The following is a 21,509-nucleotide window of genomic DNA, read 5'->3' as shown; positions in this document are numbered from 1 at the left end:
TTTGATAACGGGCAAAGCTGTGAAGTTTAACTAGCACAATAAATCATTAATGTCGGCTGAAGAATTTACGAACTGACAAGATGTTAATATTTTAAAGAAACTCCCTCGGGCCTTGTTCGACAAATTATTAATTTTACAATTATAATGAGGGACCTCAGGGGTTTCAGTTTCGATATTATGTACTAACAAAGCGTTTGATGTTGAATTTGTTAAGCTAATAAAAATATTAGAAGATGCATAATACATACAGGGTATAATAGATATTGATACATTGATAACTTTACATTGTAAGCCATTAAATATTTCAAAATTTATTTTATAATACGTTTTCGTTGACAAATTGAAGCCATAATATGGCTATACCTATATGTGAGGTACCTACTGGTATGAGACACAACCCTAACTTCAAAAGAGACAGTACAATATTCTTACTTAGAACAAAATACAAACAATTATAATTACATATCTACATTCTACAATTAAAAACAAAACGTGTCTAAAATTGTTAGGTATATCATTTTACAAAGAAAATTCGCTAGGACAACGTCATACAAATGCGACCTTTAAAATAAATTACTAGTAAATTATGGCAATTCGATCGCTCACCGTACCATATGCAGTGGCTATAAATAACTTAATGAGTTCAATTATACGCCATCTTTAAAATGCAGTTTGGCGTTTGATCTCGTCCTGTTTATACTTTCAAGTTTAAAATATATGTTATATATGTATTACCTGATACAATATCTGTCGTGTTTTTAATTGAATTATGTGAGTTAATACCTTTTTTGTTGTATTTTCATGACCTATTATATCAACAAAAACCACATCTGCATGCCATAATAACCCATATTAAAGTTTTTTGACGTAGACAAGCAAAAACAGTTACACCCATTAAAATTACAAGTTGGTTACATTTTTTTATTGCACACAGTTATTATTTTGCACACGTAAGCGCATTTTACATGGCACGCCAGGATAAAGAATTTAATCCGTATTAAAGATAAAAGAAAATTAAAAGGCTCACGTTAAAAATTCCGAATAACAAAGGCTCATATCTGCGGTATCTACACGCGAACAGACAGACAGACGGACAATGAAATTTTGCACAATTATCGAGATAACGATCGGAAACTGATATAAGACATGCCCTAACTACGTACTTCAGTTAAGTATTTATGCAATGATTTACATGAGCATCTTTTTCATTGAGTGACTAGTTATGTTTTGCCGCTTCGACTCCTTTTGGTTAAGCAGGCATAACATACAATTAAAACCCTGGATTGTTATCTGCGATAATTAGAACAAAAAGCGTTCAAGATTCTGGAATCAGCAAAACGTTTATGTGATAACAAAAGTAATATTTCAGTTCTTTAAGCATTGTAGAGTAATAAAAGCACTGGGATTTGGCATATTAAATAAAATTTTGATTAATCTGAGAAATGTATGATATTATTTCCTTAGCTAAAGAATAGACGTTTCTTTCAAAAATATTTCAGACATTCCCCTTCTTCGACATCAGAACTATTGTCAGTACATTTCCTTATCTCAAATGTTCAGTAAGATATTCAAATTATCATCTAGTTTACATGATTGGGGTGTAGGTTGAGGACCCAAATGAAGCAATGGTTAACCTCCTTTAATAGTACTATCGTTTATGCAATTTCAAACCTTTGTATTATCCTCGTGTTTAGATCCTTCAAAGGGTACGCAAGTTCTTGTACGCAGATGGCTTAAGGCTAAGCAGTAAGCTACCATTTACTTAATAAGAGATAGCTTATACCAACGCACAACATTTTTGCAACAACTTCGAACTTAGTACGTACTATAATTCCACTTCAATACCTTTTCATAGTCGATTTATTTGATATTTATTTAATGGAACGTTACGTTAATAAAACACGCTGTATAATTTACCATGTTAGAACATTTTCTTACACATTAAAGGGTAATAGGTGTGAGCTTGCATAATAGCCTTTATTGCCACATATGGGCTTTGATTACCCCACCTTACCTTGTCATTAAATAGGTTCTAGTGCTTTATAATAATTTTACCTAGTTTCTGATTTTATTGTAGCTAATAAAATACATTAATTATAATATGGTTTTTTAGGTCAACCAACACGCTCCTTAGCTTATTAATGTTTAAATTATCCGATAAAAACTGCATAGTAAGTCTATAATAACCTGTATTTATTAAAACCATAATGTTAACCTCTATTGTTTAAAAGATACCGCGTAATACAAAATTGTTTAAGAAATTTCATAAAAACGCCTTGAGTATCGTAGCGGTGGTCTGATGGGACGAGCGATGCCAGCCGCACAGGGCGTCTGCCCGCTTGTAACTCATATTACATTGTTATTTATTGAAAATTAATTGTGTGAAAACACCACGCAAACTATCTCTCTATCGAACCTACCACGTGGAGAATAATAGCCTTGCATGCATGCAATGAAAACAATTCAACTTCTCAGGACTTATCGTAGACGTCATCACATTGGTACCTATTGGTTTTCTCTACATTAAAAACAACGTAGCCTCAAAATATTATAGCCACACATTAATCTTGCCGGTAATAACAACCGCCAATTTTATTCTTCCATCCATATAGCGAAATATCAGGGAGATGAGAATCCGATATCCGATTATTCCGCCAATTCCCCGGTTTGGAAAGGCCTTAACACATCAAATCCCTAAATACCAAAGTAAACCGATTCCCAAACACCTTAAAGTCCATACTTCAATAAATAACGTTCTGATTTATGAAAAGGTCATTGGGCGGAATCCGACCCGGTCGCGGACACGAATGAAAATGATATCAAATGAAAGAGTATAAATTTATTTAACATTAGGTGTGATTATTATTTTTTTAATCCATGGGACAAAAAAGTTAGAACCAAAAATAGACGAAATTAAGTCACAACCTTGACATACTTCCCAAATCGCTTAATGAAGCTGAAAATTGGTATAGATGTTATTTACATGATTATAAACAAAATGTCAAAAATCCCGATCGATTCGACTTTTACGAAATGAAATATTCAAGGTCAAAAGGTCAAAATTACGGTTTTATCTATTTTTCTCGAAAAGGGCAAGTTTTATTGTACAAATATGTTCAACAGAGTCGTAGATCATACAATTTTTTACAAAAATGGTTCGTCACTTTTACCCTTACGACATTACATTCGTGAGATATCGCGGTTTTAATTAAATAAAACATATTTTATATAATACTCGCGGGGTTTTACCGCTGCTCGGCTCCTATTAATTGTAGGTAGCATGATGTTTTATAGCTTATAGCATAATTCGATAAATGGACTAATTAACGAAAAAAAAAAAACAATTCGATTCGGACTACTAGTTCTGGAGATTAGCGTGTTCTATAAATTCTTCAGCTTAAAATATTAGTACTACTTTTCCGCAGTTTCAATCGATGCTCGCCTTCTATTAAGCATAGCCTAATGTTTCATAAATTATAACCTACTTCAATAATTAATGGACTATCAAACATAAAAGGAATAATTCGATTCGATGTTGTAGTTCTGGAGGTTTGCGCGTTCAAAGATACAAACTCTTTAGCAATATAGGTATAAATATTAAGTTACTAAGTATTCCGGCGCTGTTTCAATCGCTCTGCTCATTACTTATAGACCATTATTATATTGTGTTGAATAATCCATTTATCCAGGAAGCTTATAGGCTATAAAACATCACGCTATGATGATATACTAGGAGCCGAGCAGCGAGTAAAACCGCGGGAGTGGTACTTACGCGCTAATCTCCAGAACTAATACTGCGATTTTTTTTTGGTTTTGGATAGTCTACTTATCGAGGAAGGTTAAGCTATAAAATATTACACGACGGTCAACAGGGGCCGAGCAGCGGATGAGACCGAGCAGGAGTTTTACTATTATTTGAAGCTGAAGAGTTTGTTTGAACGCACTAATGTCTAGAACTACTGGTTCGCACCAAATTATTATTTTTGTGTTGAATAAGTCCATTTATCGAGAAAGGCTATACACTATAAAACATCTCACTACAATTAATAGAAGTTGAGTAGCAGATAAAATTGTGCGGAAGTACCGTAGTACTAATATTTAAAGCAGAAGATCTCAAGAACTATTGACCTGAATCGAATTATTCTTTTTGTGTTAAATAGTCAATTTATTGACTACAATCAATAGGAGCAGGTAAAATCGCGCAGGAGATAGCGAGTCAAACTCATTGAGTTATGTAAACTATGATATTATATTTATTTAAAACCGTGATATCTCACGAATGAAAAGTCGTAAGACTAAAAATGATAAACCATTTTTGTAGAAAATTGTATGATCTACAACTGTGTCGAACATATTTTAACGATAGAACTTACCGTTTTCGAGAAAAATGGAAAAAACCGTAATTTTGACCTTTTAACCTTGAATATTTTTTTTACCAAAAGTGAGATCGATGGGGATTTTTGACATTTTGTTTATAATGATGTACTTAACGTCTATGCCATCTTTCAGCTCTATGCGAATTATGTTAAGGAATTAATCACGCCGAATAAATAATTATGTAAAAGTTTATTTTTCTCCACTCTCCCACATCCCACAAGAAAGCGACCCTTACCATGATAAACTAGACACATTTTATTAATATATCCTGATAATTTCATTTCTGTCCGCCGTGGGTTTTTTTCCCATACATTTTGCCCATTGACCTTTATCATACACTTGAGGCTTAATTTTGAAATGATCTCTTCGCGATTCCAAAGGATATGATCCGCGCTTCAATGACAACGGAAATGAGACCTTGTGTTTCATAGAATACATTAAAAACTAGTTTGTGCGATGTTGCGAAGAAGACATTTTTCAATACATAGTTGGAAGTGTGTCTGCGTATTGTTTTGATAAGCTGTAGAACGGGTTTGCGAGATTTATTGCTGGTATGATTTAATGCGAATAAACTACTCGCCTTGCGCTCGTTGTATTGATGAATGCTCTATTTTTAGTGCAGTCACCTATATTCTAAGTGATGCTTAAAATAAATCTCACGTTTTGATAAAGAAAATAAACAAAGAATTGGCGCGGAAAACTTTATGCGCATTTCAGTGTAGGTATTCCATGCGGATTTTTATTTAAATTAACAGGTGATCCGCAGTTCCCCTTGCTAGGCTAATTTGAATAAAATTAGGTTTCGTGCGCTTATTCAGCGCCGCCTTAAGAATGAAGAGGATAATCGCTGCGTTACATCCGCTGGGGCATGACTCAGTAATTATTGTAAGTCCTCAATTAAATTATAATAGCGGGCTGTGTTGGGCATACGTTATTTGTAGATTGGCAGCCCTGTCGCTCGGGGGCCAATGAGAACGTTGTAATGCGGCGCCTGCGCATGATCGCCCGCTGAGCTTTACAGTTCAAACAACATAAGAAATATTGTAGGAGGAAATAATTTGCTTATTTTCTCTTATCACACCATCTTATCCAGTAAGTATTTAAAAATTACGTGATCAAAGAGCATGATACTTGGTGTAAATAGGTGCTAACGTTATGGGTGGCCTCAATAGTTTCTGTTTATCGGTAGTCATGAAAGAAAGATTCAATTTGGGAATTGCATACCAAAATGTGGTTCACGAAACTCGATTACCAAAATCGACGTAAACAATTTGGGTTACCGTAGCACCGGAACAAATCTATTACCGTATGCAAGTATTGACGAATCAAGGACCGAATTGTGAAATTGGTAGCAAATTGTTCGATCTACGTTAGTCAGTAATAAATCATGTTCAGTTAGTGGATATTTGCGTGTCGCAACTGTTAAATTTATTGCGATGACAAGGTCAGACTTAGGAATGGTAGGTACATGAAGTGCTCAAGGCCTTCCGCTAAGTTTTAAGGCTCGTTCAATGCTACGTTTAAAAGTAATTTCGATAAGCCGAACCCACATTTAATTCGGTCAGCTGTGTGTAATACAGCCGTGCAAAATGATTGAAGAAAACTTACCAAGTTGTTATAAAAACCTAATCTAAGTACTTTATTTCCCTTTCATCGATGCTCCTCTATAATAGATGTTGAGAACATTTCATCGCTTGACATAATCACCTTAAGAAAAGTCTCATTAATCTTTCCTTGTAGCATCATTTCTCATCAATTACGAACCAGCTCTACTTACTCAGTATGAATTCATAAACTATAGATACACCTGTACCAACAGGATAGTAAAAATGTCCTACTAAAGGTACCAGTTTGTATGTAAGCTACAATTATATGGAGATAGTAAATCAGCCAAGGGAAATGCCATAGCAATTACTGATCGATCGCCTGTTAGATTCTCGTGTTTGTGAATGGAAAAATAGAATTACATAGGTATTTTGTACTGATTCTTATTTTGGTTTTATTTTGTTGAATGACATGACATATTTCTTCTTTTGACTTTTGTGTTCAGTGATCGTAATAACTATTGGTGAAATGTTTTATAGGGATAATCGAACATTAAAATTTTCAAAACTTGGATTTGTTTATGAGATAATACATTTACCTTCTGTAAGCATAACAGGCCAAAAATATGCACCTCTGCCTATACCTTCAAGCAGAATACAGGAAGGTTATCACATAAATAACCTTTTACAATTTTCCCATATAGTTTTCACTTAACACCGAAACCACAATTTTCTAAATAAACCTCGAAACTTGAAGATAAAATATAATAATTCACTATAATAACCCTTTAACCGCCGCTGTATTAGCCGTTTTGGGCACCTCACTCGTGATATAGTCCCAATACACGCTACGTGAATGATAACTCTATCTATTTGATACATTACTATCAAAATAATAATGGAAGTCCATTTGCTGAACAGAAATAGGTAATGCGATTTGAGATCAAAGACTATTGATGATATTATCGTGGCTTAGGTTTACAATTCAGATTGGTATTCGAAAATGTTGCATCTTAATCAACGAGTATTGTAGGATCTATCATAGTGGTACTGCGTATTTGTTTACTTACATTGTTGTACTTTTCATATAATAAACAAATTAGGGACGCCATATTACAGACAATTCAGTAGAATTCCTTTTAATTAAAAGAGTTTGTTTGTTTATTTGAACGCGCTAATCTCAGGACCTACTGGTCCGATTTTAAAAATTCTTCATGTTGTATAATCCATTTATCGAGGAAGGCTATATGCTATAAAACATCACGCAACAATCAATAGGCGCTGAGGAGTGTGGGTGAAACAACGTGGAAACAGCTAGTATTCAATAAAATCCCATTATTTTAAGGAAAAATCTTTTATTCTACACGTATCTAGTATCTTCCGTACCTAAACTACAGCGACCACTAGAACTACAGAACAATTATTATTATTTACCGAGTTTCATAAACAAACGTAATTGATAAAAAAACAAGCCGCTAACACCACGGTGACGCATGACACATTGAACTGTACTGCCACTACGCACGCACCCTGTATAGAGACATAAACATCGACCCTCTATCTAGCTGAACGTAAAATTTGGTAAAATATTCATACTCCACTATGATACTGACTGAATGACTTTACTTAGCTTGGTTGGGGATAACAAAGTGGTATTATGGTTTTATTTGGGTAACCTTTCTTGACAACAGATAGGTGAACGTTTAGGAAAGAAATCGTCTCGTATTTTCCTATAGATAGATACATAAATGAAAAAAATATTGATGGCTAAATAATCAAGATAACAAAATAATGTGACATTAATAAAAATACTCATAAATGTACATTAACCATCATCTTCATTAACATACATAAACAAAAAATAAAATAAGTAGGTGCCTCATAAAATACCCAATTAAAAATCTAACCAATCCTTCTACCAACTTTACTGTACTAGCAACCTGGGCCTTCATTTCATCAGTTGTTAAATTGCCAGTGAATTTACATAAAACAATGAAACACGCAAATGAAGAGCCTTCTGTAGACGAAATTCGATAGCGCTGTAATTAATAACAACATTAAATTTACTCATACAGACACCTTATTAGTGTGCAATAGAGTTTAAAATCCTTTGAAAGGATTAGGATAGCTTGATGTGCTGGCATGTGTAGGTATGACTTGAGCTTATAGATAGATGCTTCATTAAAGACTGGAATGAAAGGATATTTAGAACAAAAAGTAGTACAAAAAATTCATTTAAATTTTGCTAATTAAACGTCCAATCACGTCCAATAGCCATTCGAAATTATATTCACCAACAAATCATGAATAAATAAAAGCAACAAAGTTTCATTTTAAGTCCAACGAAGTCCATCAACACTTTTTATGAAATGTCTTTACAATATTTATGAACTAATTGCTTGTTTGCAATTCTAACCAGTCTAATTGATATTAATTCAGGACTTGCTTGTATTGTGTTAATGTCAATCCGTTTTATTAAAGTTGACTCACTATTACGTACTAAAGTCAGATTTATGAACAATGTTTTGTAGCTCATACATTATTTTCTACTACATCATTTCATTTCGCTTTGAGAATACAGGTAAAAGAAGAATAACATTATTGTTACAAAATACGGGGTTTAACTAATTTCGATGTTTTTATCGTGTAAAATAAAACACAAAAGCACTAAAATTTTTATTGAACAATATGTAGACATATTAACACAAACAGATTCTTAGTTATAATGTAAGCAACACATTATAGTGTTATTGCTAGATCTAAAAATATATCTCTTTACTACCGTGTACATAGTACATTATACAGATTTTTTGCCTTTTATTACTCTCGGTATTGAGTTGCTTACAACTTAATTTTCAAAATTTATAATTACACTGACTTACGACTCTGACTTAAACTGGTTTATTTAATGTGCTTCTACATTTTTTTTTATCTTTAATTATTCAATATACCTACTGAGTCTGCTAACGTTAGACACAATGACTCACTTACAATTTATTTACAGTCTTTTGTCACAGGATATAAGATACAATTTTCACAATGTTTCTGTTTCAACATCAAATAATAAAACGTTCCAGTGTCTCGAGGCTTGTGGGAAACTCAACAACTGCCGTGAAACATGTTTCATATTATCTTTCTCTGTCTAGACACATTTAATATTGAGTATTAGTGTCGCCCTCAAACAGGAAATGTTACAATTACCCGCACCATTTAAACAATTGACTTTTTCTTTACCCAAGCTATGTAATCGTAATTATAGTAAACAATAAAACCAATTAATGTCATCAGGTTAAAGACAGATTTAACAATTAAATAGTGATTTAAACAGATGTAATTAGCTAAGAGTGTCTCATTAATTATGCAAACAGTAGTTACAAGAAGAAAAATACAGAAATTGCAAATGAACGTAGCAATACAAGAAATATTGAATTGATATCTAAACGTACAACTTACAAATGATAATCACAGGTTTACATTTAAATTTCAAATGCGGTATATCGCTTAAATTGTCAGTATCAATCATGCGGCAGTCGACACTAGGGTGACAATAAACAATAGTTTTAACATAGTGGCCGAATGCACCCGGACGCTATGAGCAGTAGGAGAGTTGTAAACAGAATGTAGCCGGCCCGCCATTACTCACGGCCGGTAGGGTCACCACGCTTACCGGGAAAAACAATCCAAGGAAACTTGTTGTACAGTTGCTAAAAAAATCTCTTTAACTTTTTTTATCACTTCAATCAATTGTTTGATGATTTCAAAACTATCATTATAATATTTATAAAGATAGCTTTGAAATCAGTTGTATTTACTCAATAAAAAAACTTAACACACAACATGTGTTACAAATGTTTAAAGAGAATCTGTATGATCCGACCTTTCATACCAAACAATACAGTTTGTTAAAAAATAAAACACCGCTATTAAAAATGCAAATGACACGGCAAGTTTTCTAGGTGTGAATAAGAATTAAATTATAATTCTCACTTGAAGCAAGCATTTTAAACAACAAGTACAGTAAATAGCTGAAGCAGGGTGGTTAATTAAGACCTATTATTTTCTTTAATTATAAATTAAGTTTCACGCACTAAGAAATTAAGATCGCAATCTTGGAGCAATGAATCAAAATTATTACGTCACAATACTTTAATGTACTCATAATATAAAGAGTGACCAATTTATTTATTGCAAACGGGGACATATTTTTTACAGTATATATTAAAATATTTTTTAAGTAATCTTACTAACTGTCGTACTCAGAAACATTTAACGGTTACTTAAACTATTCCTTAGTAGGTAACTATTTTGTTCCAAAAACAATTGCTAAGGATTGGATTAAGTAACCGATTAAATGACTCTGAGTACGGTGATAAGACATATTTTTTTCTCGAGAAAATCTTGAAAATGATACACAGTTTAAATCAAACTAACGATCTAACTGAAACAGTTGTCGCACGGATAAAAAGCGAGACAATCGTTCGAAACACGAACATGCTTTTTCTTTACAGCACATTGTTTTACATTTCATACAAATTTTCTCTCAAACTTTTTTTCTAGTACTAATACTAATAATGTTTACAAACATTTACGTATCAGGTGTTTTGTAATAAAATATCGCGCAATAATTCGTCACTTCCCGTGGTCTGGAGCTCACGTGGATAATTTTTATTGGGGCCTTGAACTTGTACACAATTTGGTCGGTCGATATTACAGACTCGGTCGGCTTTGCCGCCGCCGAGATGAGTCGTTCTACTAACATTTATATGGAGTGATATCATTCTTATAGTGGCACTATTAAATGATATTGTACTCGTAGGGATTGAGATGTTTTTGTGGTTCTATGGTTGACGATTTTATGAAGGATATTATTGTTGGTGTGTAGTAAGTGTCGGAAACGTTCTTGTAAACGGAAAAAATAAAACATGATTGAATAGAAATAGTTATTAGTTTTTATATGAATCAATTTTATTTAAATTATAATTGAATATTACAAAAAAGACAGAGATATATTAATTCGTTCGTTTCTTGATCTAGTACACTAGATTACATTAAAAATTATGTTCTAGGTAGGTGTAATATGAATGATTAAATCGTTTACTAATAACATCGCACTTATGCTATAATTATTTATATGACAGTAGTTAGATAGCTTTAATATAGCAATGAAACGTATATTTATTTTAATGATTGTTTTATAAAAGTATGCATTGCTACCTTTCATTGAACATATTCTGTCACGGTAGGTGTATATTTTTGTTATTTTTATGGTACGGTTCTTTCGTAAAGGGAATGATTGGATTTTCGTGTAACAATGTAATGACGGATAATCAGCTGTTGTGCAAGCAGCACGATATCACGGCCCTCGGGACCTAACGGACGCAGTCTTCAAGCTTTCTCACAACACAGGCCAGACTCAACAGACGAACACTTATTAAAATTTATTCACATCCATTTTATGATACATACCAACAAAACAATGTACATCTAATAATATTTTAATTTACATACATAATTACAAATGTTATTACACCGATAAAAATTTTAAGATGTTGATTATAAAGCTATAAAATTTAAAAATACAACTTCCTTGCAAATGATAATGAGCGTAATAAAATTCGGTAAGTTTATTTAAATGATAATACTAAATGCGCTATCTGTAATTAACGCTTTGTCTACGTAGTAACAAGGGATCATAAAACCCATGCGTGACCCAAACAAGCTTCAACAATAGTAAAAACTTATTACGTCCTTAAGAAGGAATTTAATAGCCCACAGCCGTAGAACAGAAAGGTATGGATTTTTTAACCTTCAAAAAACTACTGCCGACTCAGACACATAAATCAAATGTTTTTGCCAACCGACATTGCTTGCGGTTTGAAATGTAATATCAAAAATTTATTAAAGTATGTGAGTACCTCACGATGTTATCTCTACTGTACTGCGGAAAACTCCTTGAGTCTATGAACGCTTGGTAGAATCCGTAGCTCGTACTTCGAAAAAATGCGGAGGTTCCAAACAGGTTGTTAACCAACAAGCTTCTTCGTAATCGCTTTAACTATATGCATTTATATCGATCAATCAAAAAGCTAATCAGCTATCATGATCTGAATATTTTCCTTTAACACATTTCTATATAAAAGGTGTTTCATTTCCCAACAAATTCTCAAAATAAATCTCCGATAGAGTGTACGGTAAAACCTGCCTCTACCTCCACAAAGGTAAATTACTGATCTTTGACATCGCCAGGAACAATGGGAGACGCAACCGATTTATGACGTGGCGGGACTGTCGCAGATTCAATAATCTTGCGCACACGCACCGCGCGGCCCACGATCATGTGACGTACCAAGTAATGTACGGGTAATTTATTATAATTTGCATGCGGGTTAAATACAGGTTGGTCGGCTAAAATTACTAGCAGTTTAAGGTTAGCTAGGGTTTTGAAGATCAAGGTCCAGAAATTGCTTTGATTACCCGACACGAGATGAAAAGACCTCGGTTTGATACGGTGATTACAGAATTAAGTGCGCTAAGCTGGTTAATAAAGAAAATTATGCCCTATGTTTACTGTAGGTATTATTTCATGAAAAGTGCATGTTTTCCCGGACGATGAGCGGACGAGTGCAATTAAGCCTTCAACACGTTGTCTATTCGCTGTTTCCACGTGTAAAAATGTTCGTGCCTATTTACCTACGCGTCGTAAATCGCTACTTCATAAAGTGACGCAACACAAACGTTAATTAAGTAATACGATTCCTGTAATTGCATTTTATTGATGTAGGTAACTCGGTTACTGGGCGGCTCGAAGATTTTCCTGACAACTAATTAGAGGTTTAATTAGTAATTAAAGCTGATAGTATCTCAAAACAGGATGTGTAACATATTTGTCATATGAATTGGTTGCTCTACTATTTTATTTTTATGATGTTAAGATATAAAATTTTAACTAATAGTAGGTCCAGTGAGCGCCTTAATGTTTTCCGGTTTCATCGTGAGAGTCGTTACATTGTCGCCGCGATCCAAGTACCAACAGTTTGTTTCTTTATTACCGTACACACAACCATTTAAACACCCTGTAATTAATCTGATTTATGTTTAAATTAAAAATCTAAGCACTTTATTATATTGCTATTTTTTTTTAGGTTTCGCAAACAAACTTTGTTGCTTGTAATTAAATAATTAAAGTAACTTGTTTGTTTTTTTTGGCGGCACGATGTTAATTATGTTTAGCGTTCTATTTATTTTTGTTGATAAAATATTAGATTGTAATTCTATAAATTATACTGGTCGAAAGAAAAGTGGTCACATTTATTTGTTTTTTTTATATCTCTTTAAATTGTTCGTGGTGTGTCCACAATATTTTTAAGGGTGGGGACATAATAAAATAACAGGGGTCAGTCGAGGAAGCGCGGCGGAAACGTAACAAAATACAGAGAGGATCGCGAGAGATTTACACACCCTGTACAGTGGTCTCTTAGTGTGATGTTTTATGAGCCTCCTAATAGATGTTTCTTTGGACAAGTTGGCAAAACGATGATTAAACGTAATATCAAAGAATTTGTCCAAGTGGATGATTAGGTGTCATTTTGTTTGAAAAGTACTACTCCTTAACAATTTGTAACGGAAACGCATTCCACGAACTTTACTGTTAAATGGTCAACCTCAACGTAAAAAGAGCAGTTTAAATGATCCTATTCATTGACAACAATCACCTGAGACCATAAAAATTACGCAACGTTTTTTGAACAATATAACAGTTGTAATTCAACCGTTGACGAAACAATATACCTGTACCTGCTAAACGGTTTTACAGTTACAACTGTTTTTTTTTTAAGTCTTTACAACTCTATTGCTCAAAGAAAAAAACGCAGAAGCAAATTTCAAGAGAAAGAATTACTTATCTCTATTCAAATTGCCCAATAACTTAACTTAATTTTCCCGTACACTTAATTGCGAACGATATTATCCTGTTCACGTTGTTACTAAACAATAAATTTTTCCGCCCCAAATTTTCTCACCTAGATATTTTATTAGAGAATTACTTGAAGCCCTAATCCGACCAGCTGTAGTGACGTAATCAAACAGCTGATGCTATAAAATACGTTGTAAACAGAACCGCAATAAAAGGGACCGAGACTCGGCGACACACGCACCTAGCGCCTAACGCACACTGAACTGAACATTCGAAATTACCCTTCCCAACAATTCAGAATATATTTAACAATACTGTGAATATTATACTATGAATTTCTAACGATAAATATTAGTTCTCAGTAACATAAGAACAGATATTTGTGTGTACTAAGCACTAGCTTCAAAACACAAGCTCGGTTCCTTACCAGAAACAAAATGTAACAGCGATTCGCGTGTGAATAATTCATCATAAAATGATTTATGACACGATATAAATCTTTTATGGCAGAACAAAATACGAAATAACGTACAAAGTAAGGAGCTATTTATAGAAATACGCGTTACTGTTACTGACCGTAGATAACCTATATTGTTTTTAAGGTATATAATATTTAAGTAAGGAATATATGCGTATTATTACAAGTTGGTTAATCAATTAAAGCAGTGTAACAATTTGTCGAAATGTAAAAATATGCGGTGGTGAAGTCGCGATATCGGTTCGGCTCGCAATGCCGCGGTGGCCGGTGGAGCTAACCCATAAAATGCTCTTGGTAACTGCGTTCGGCTCACAATGTGACGTTTTATACAGACTCGAGCAGGTGTGAACATTATCTTAATTCAAGTGCTACCGAACCGATCGAGGTGCGCTTCGAACTTAACGTACCAAATTGAAAGGAAGATTTTTTATATGCGATATTTTTTTAAAAAGCTTGCAATCCAATTTACATACAACAGAGTATTTTGTTGTGATGTTTTAAAAAGAAAAGAGGATTGAGATGTTTATTAAGACAAAACGATGTTCAACAAAAATATGTATATGTTTTATATAACTTTTGAATTTTTATTCAAATGCACGCGAAAAAAATGTTTTAATAGTATTCATCATTTACGTATCTAATCAAATAAAAATAATTTATATTTTTTTATACAGATTTTTCCATCAAAAAAACTTTTTAAATGTATTCTAAATTTGTATAAACTGCATAATTTATGTTCCAACGTAACTTTTAGTGAACTATTCTGAACCTGTGAATTAGACAGGTATTATCAAACTCCCCTTTAATGACTATAGGCTCCAAAATTTATTGTTAATTTATTTAAATCAGCGAAATCTATTTCGCTTAATTGATATTGTAGTGTTTGTTTTGCTAAAAGTCCATTCTTGTTATACAAAAAGCAAAACGTGTATAATATTAAATTGTAATATTGACAAATATTATACATATTACATTATAAATATTATATTTCATTTTAGGTTTAGTCTCTATAGTGTCATATAAGTACATAAAACAATTAAATGTTATACAAATTAATACCTAATTGTTAACGATTTGCATAATTAAATCATAAAGGAAATCAACTGTGAAGATATTTATCTGTTTAAATATAAATTTATTTGGTAGATTTAGTTAATTAAAGATAAAATCAGCTTCATAAGTAATGTTGAGCCTGATTTAGTTACTAAGTAGAGCTACTTTTAAGACATATCAAACTTCCTTACATTTGAAGTTTTAGATTTTTTTATCGTTTTTAATACGCATATTTTACATTTCATAAATATTTTGTTTATATGATTAAAATTAAATATTATAATATATTAGATACTATTGCGTATTAAAACGGCTTTATTTTTAATAAAAAAAAATGAATTATAACTAAGAAAAAATTAAACAAAATGATATCCACCATTATTCAGCCTGCCAACTTAGGGTTGACACAAACTCAACTTACATAAATTACATAAGTCAACATTATAACTAGTTTAAACTTAATAAGAGACGAGCTTGCCCTAATCAAATCTAGCCCCAAAACAAGACTTTAGAACCCTAACACCTAATTGTCCGAACGTAGAAGTAAAGTTTGAGTGAAAATTAGTGAGTCGTCGAGTTTCAGTTTCAGCAGGGTCACCGGGCCAGGCGGAAGGGCGGAGGTCACCGCCCCTTGCCCTGGATACCGTACTGAAAGATGGTATAGCTGGAATTGCGTACTTGAGATTTTTCGAAAATGTTTTGTACTTACTATATTTTTTGTGATATTTTTAGTGCTAAACTTAATGTCGTTAGGATTGAAATTGTGTTTGAATAATGTGGTTTAAAATATTATAACTGAAAGAAGCTAAAATTTGGTAGATCTTCTAAAGCTATAGATTGTTTAGTAGACAGTAATAGAGTTGCTTTATGTAATTTTTCATATTGATTTTAAGAAATAATCTGTGTGTAAAATTTTGTCATCTGTAATTAAGCTTTTCATTGTGACTATAAAAACGCTTGCAGTCAAGGCAGAGAGAGATTTAATTACCAACTAATGAATTTATAATTTTGATTGAATTTATAATTGTGTGTCAATCAAGTTGTGACGAACATTGCACGTAATATTAAATGAATACAGTTGTACTAGGCATGGTATGATGGAAGTATATAGGAATGTAATTACATTTATTAAGAACTCCATACCTATCTATGTGGCATTTAGCTATTCGCCATTTTAGTTCGGAAGCTGTTTTTTGTTAATATTCCCATGTGAAGTATAATAATATTCTTACTTCGTGGGTGACATTTTTCTCTAATTAATAAGGAATTTAGGTCTACTTTGTTACGTTACACCAAGTAACAGACCACCTTAAGCAACTCAACAAGAAATTCACACAATTTATAGGTATCAGTCACGCCTTAAACAGTGGACAAACATCTCTTAACATATAATTCCAATATGTAGGCAAGTAAAAAAATAAAACTTGAATTAAATGGCACATTTTATGGAGTGCTGTTTTAATTAATGTTTAAGTCCTTTATCAGAAATGCAGGATGTTTAAATAATTACAGAAAATATGAACGTGACTTACAATGTAACACGTTATAAGGAAGAAAATTGCCCCCATCAAACTTTAAATTTATTCATGGAACAATTACCGGCGACTTAATTGAAAATTAATTTCTACTATTATTATAAGCCACATAGTGAACGCAACACCACAGTTTTGCATTTATGCAAGTGCAGGTTTTTGTTTAGGCTACTTATTCAAAGAGCGCTAAGACTGTGTTTGGTTTTACTTGTTTGAGAGTACATATTTTCGCGGCGGCTCCGTGCGCTCGCATTCATAATATCGGTGTTTGACCTCTTAAAATTACTTACTGACACATTTTAGGCTCCATAAATACAACAATACTCCATAAATTAGGCTCAACACCACGTTTTCTTATAAACTAAACAATAAGGTCGGAGATTATTTTTATAATTTTGTAAACGCATTAAAAGGTTCGTTTAGCAAACAGAGCGCGATTTCATTTTCCGTTGTAAACATGACGGCGAGCCGTATAATGTTTATGTATCTCGAGTGCAGAAGGAAATTCTCATCAAAATTCTGCGCGAGCGCCGATGATTCCAACATTCGTGCGTTGACAGTGAAATACATCTCGCGTCTGATGCGTGTGAAAAAGTAAAAGCAAATTTGTACGATAGCAGAACTAGAGTTGGAAATATCACTGATTAATAACACAATCACTGGCGCGTGGAGTCCGCTTCGGAAGTATATGACTGGTCCTGGGGCACCGGTACATGATCGCCGAACGATGACAGCTGCCAATGTCGATGCGTAAATTACCGATACGTGTGTCGCATCGAATCGTAAGCTCAGTACACTTTGATGTAGCTCCGCCGACAAATTGAGCTGTGGTAGGTCACGGCGCCCCGTTTAACAATTCAGATTGCATATCGGTCACTATACTGTCCCACAGCCACTGTAACGTCTACCGCACTCGAAAAACAACGTTGCACTAAAACTTATAATCAAAAGGATACCGCCATAGATACGGAAAGGTGGATATCTTAATTTCGTAGTCCTTAGTTAATAAATTATAATTTACGATTGAGTTTCTGGTCGGTGACTATAGTAAAAAAGTGGCCTTCTATAATAGAAACGTCGTTTTTTTTTTACCCGCATGTAACGTTTAAACGAAGTTGAGCTTTCGATCCGTATCGGACCTTAGTCTGGCCATTTTGGTTATGAGCAGGAACTGTGGTAAACATCGTCATCTCGCTCTACAAATAAAATTTTGTATGAAATAATATTTTATGAGACTGAATTTAGAACATAGTTTTTAAACAATGATAGTTGAAAGTGTGTGAATGCTACCGTACATTAATTAAAAAGTTTTGTGAAATTGCTTAATTTGAATATTAGTTGATGTTTGAGTGTAATGAGATTCATGATTTTATTTTTTTATCATAACTACTGGAAGATATGTTTCTGTTTAAAAGGAATTTCGTAGCAACAATAGGCGAATAAGGTGCTAATTAAAATTTGAAATCAGCAATGCTCGATGGAAAAGTATAAAATGGATTACCAGACCGAGACGGATATATTTCATCGCGTGTGTCCTTAAACTGGAAGGGTTTATTAGCTAAGTATGTGGTGGGGCCCATACATCATGGGGAACGGCGCCGGCGCAAGCTTTCCGTTTGATTCCCGCCGTGAATATTTCAATTTTATAAGTTAACGGCTTCAATGCTATTCTTTTTTCATGTTAACAACTTCAAATTTATTCTTAATTCCTTTATAATTACATTTTTATACAACATTTCGCTATAGTGTTAAAATATCAAAAGGTTACCGACTTTCACGAAAGTTAATGGTGATAAAACATCGACAACAGTCACTTCTATAAAGTTTTATAGTTGAATAATTATTGAGATTCCTACTGAAATGGTGTGATAAAGTTTATTGGTCGTTAGAATGAGAGCCGAAACAAATTCGTGAGTGGCGCGACGAATCGCGTAGATTTGTTACGGATAGTAATATAACTTGTGATTGACCAACGATAATTAAAAAGTAGCGAGAGTGCAATAAAAGTGAGGTGAGCGCACCTATTCACGTCCCACTTAATGTAGCATTTATATTTTAACGTCCTAACGCTGAGCAATCACCAGAATAACGTGTTCCCAAACCGATTGATACAGATTAATATTATAGTCGATTAATATGTCTGCCGCTACCGATGTGTAACTTTGAAGTCGTTTACCTCATTGATATAGAATTATTGCTCAGACTTCTTTATAAACAGTCAATTAGTGCCCAGTCACATATCGTTAGGGTACGATAGACCTACAAACAATTGTGAGATAACACAAAACAGGTACTTTATGTGAGAATTATAATGGAAGCACGATTAACCGACTTAGTTTAAAAAGAAGACACATTGTTCTGTAAAACGCTAGTTTCGGCACGAAGCCCTCTATGTCAGGGAAATAAGTTTAAAATATCAAACACAAGCCCTCATATGCCATATTAAACTTTATTACACAGACTTAAGGTTCATGGGAGCTTTCAGGTCGAAGAGTAAACGGGATCCCTTGCTCATGAAAAATGTACTTTTAGGATATGGCAATAAAAATTAAATTTCAATGGTTAATATGATTTTTAGTATCGAATGAAAGGCGAATGCAGCGCAGTTATTTATACCAAGTATATGTTACCGTGCACTGTTTATGTGAAATTAAATATGGTTTAATAGTTTACTAAGAACGGGTTAGCGTTGCAAAAATTAAACGATGCAGTTTCGCTTAGCCGGATGTGAGGTGCTTGTATAATCAATATTGATATCGAATGAGGCACTTAATTTGAAACAAATTAAATTTAAAAATAGGTACCTACTTCAGATGACTTTTTACGCAAATACAGTCAAAGAGCTCATAAATTCAAACATATTTAATGGTGACACAGATCGAGATCGCTGACTCATTCACATAAATCGATTGCATTACTCATATGCTTTCGATTTATAACGAAATCGATATATTTCTCCATGTGTCTTAATATTCAAATACCGCGTGGTAGGGCACCTCAGTGTTGTATATCGTGCAACAATTAATTGCCGACCAGACATCCACTCCTTTCGGACAGTCATCCATGCGAAGCGAAGCGATAATACTCATGAATACGCAGACAGATACCGGAGCTTTTTTATTGCTAAACGACGCGAATAACTTCACTGATAGTGTAATTAATAGCGCTGTTTAATCCAATCACAAGTAAATGTTCAGCTGAAGAGAAATTATTAACTTGAAATAGTGCAGAAAGTGTAACAACGATAAAATCTTAAACGGTAGTCACGATTATGTAAAAATGTATGTAGAGCCGTTTTTCAAAGTTTCATTTATCAGTAAACAATTCAAATTAAATATGTTCACAGTAGCTTCTGAATTATTAACGCGTTTACTCAGTATCTGTATTATTAAAATGTTCTTGATAAGAATGTAATAAAGGTATTTTTGTCGTGGTTTTTTAATTCCGTCTAGTGTCTACTGTTTACATTATTGATAATGATTTTTATTAGTGTTGCGGTAACTGACATTTTAACATTTTTGGAGTTTGGTATTTCAGTCCAATTCATTAGATATTTTATTCAGTACGTCGGATGCAATACATAACAAGTTTATTGTAATTATTTTTTACTGATTGTAAATTATTTTGTTGACCTCTCTGTTAGGTATTGGTTTATTTTATTCTTGAGCTTTAATCGCATCGCATCGAGCGGCTGTATGTGGAAGACGGGAGCAATGTAACGTTCCCAGCGAGCGATCGACCGCCCGATCAACGTGTAATAATACATTTTTACATACTACGAGCAAAGAAAATAAATTACACATGTACGCTCAAAACTCATGTTGGCATTATATGACAATTTGACGTCGGAAAAAAGTTCCGAGCACCCTAACAAGCCTTCGCTCCGAAACAAAAGAACGACCGAAATAATACGCAGTAAATTGTAACATTTTTCAAACCTGTTTCATTACTTCCTACTTCAAAAGATTATCTCTCCCGATAAAAATTAAAAATACGATTGCCGCTTACAATTACAGAGAATTTTGAACTGATTAAAATATAAGCACATCGTTCTCATACTTATTAATATGAAACAAAGCTAGAATTTTTATGGCTCGGTTGTAAAACTAATATAAAGTGTAAGAAGTTTCAGTACACAAAGAGGTGTTGTGAAAAAGCGGAATAAATGTCTAAGTATCAGGGCAATTGTAAAGATTGCGGTACAAAACGGCAACTATAGGATGCAGGCCCGTGATTTTCAATGTAATGCATAATAACCTATGTCGGGTCACGCCGTTTATGAACACTAGCGAACAGACTAGGGATACTTCACAAACTACCTCTAACCGCTTTTTGGTGCCTACGTAGTGTTCAACAAGCTTGGCCGACATTATGTAGGGCCACGTATTCGGCAATGGAAACACCGGGTATACTACTTATTTTGTTGATTGCCTCCGCTTATAGGCCCGTGGTTTTTTACCACATCAATTACGTGAGGCAGAGAACGAAATAAGCATGATCAATGTTTGGCAGCGTTTCCTGTAGCTCAATCATAGCAATAAAATTAGTTAAAAAACTATTTTACAAGCGATAATTTGTTTTTTTACCTTCCGACTATAAAATAGCTAGTCATA

General features: G+C 33.5%; 1 protein-coding gene and 1 long non-coding RNA gene across 2 annotated transcripts in view; one reads left to right on the top strand and one right to left on the bottom strand.

Annotated features, from left to right (window-relative positions):
* LOC118269552 (homeotic protein ultrabithorax) overlaps nucleotides 1-21,509 on the bottom strand; it is a 128,838-nt gene that overhangs the window by 100,754 nt on the left and 6,575 nt on the right. The window lies entirely within an intron of this gene.
* LOC118269553 (uncharacterized) overlaps nucleotides 1-21,509 on the top strand; it is a 62,513-nt gene that overhangs the window by 37,817 nt on the left and 3,187 nt on the right. The window lies entirely within an intron of this gene.

Source organism: Spodoptera frugiperda, chromosome 30 (assembly GCF_023101765.2).
Source record: "Spodoptera frugiperda isolate SF20-4 chromosome 30, AGI-APGP_CSIRO_Sfru_2.0, whole genome shotgun sequence".
Classification (NCBI taxonomy): domain Eukaryota; kingdom Metazoa; phylum Arthropoda; class Insecta; order Lepidoptera; family Noctuidae; genus Spodoptera; species Spodoptera frugiperda.
The sequence above is the reverse complement of the archived record's forward strand: the minus strand, read 5'-3'. Positions and strand labels throughout refer to the sequence as shown.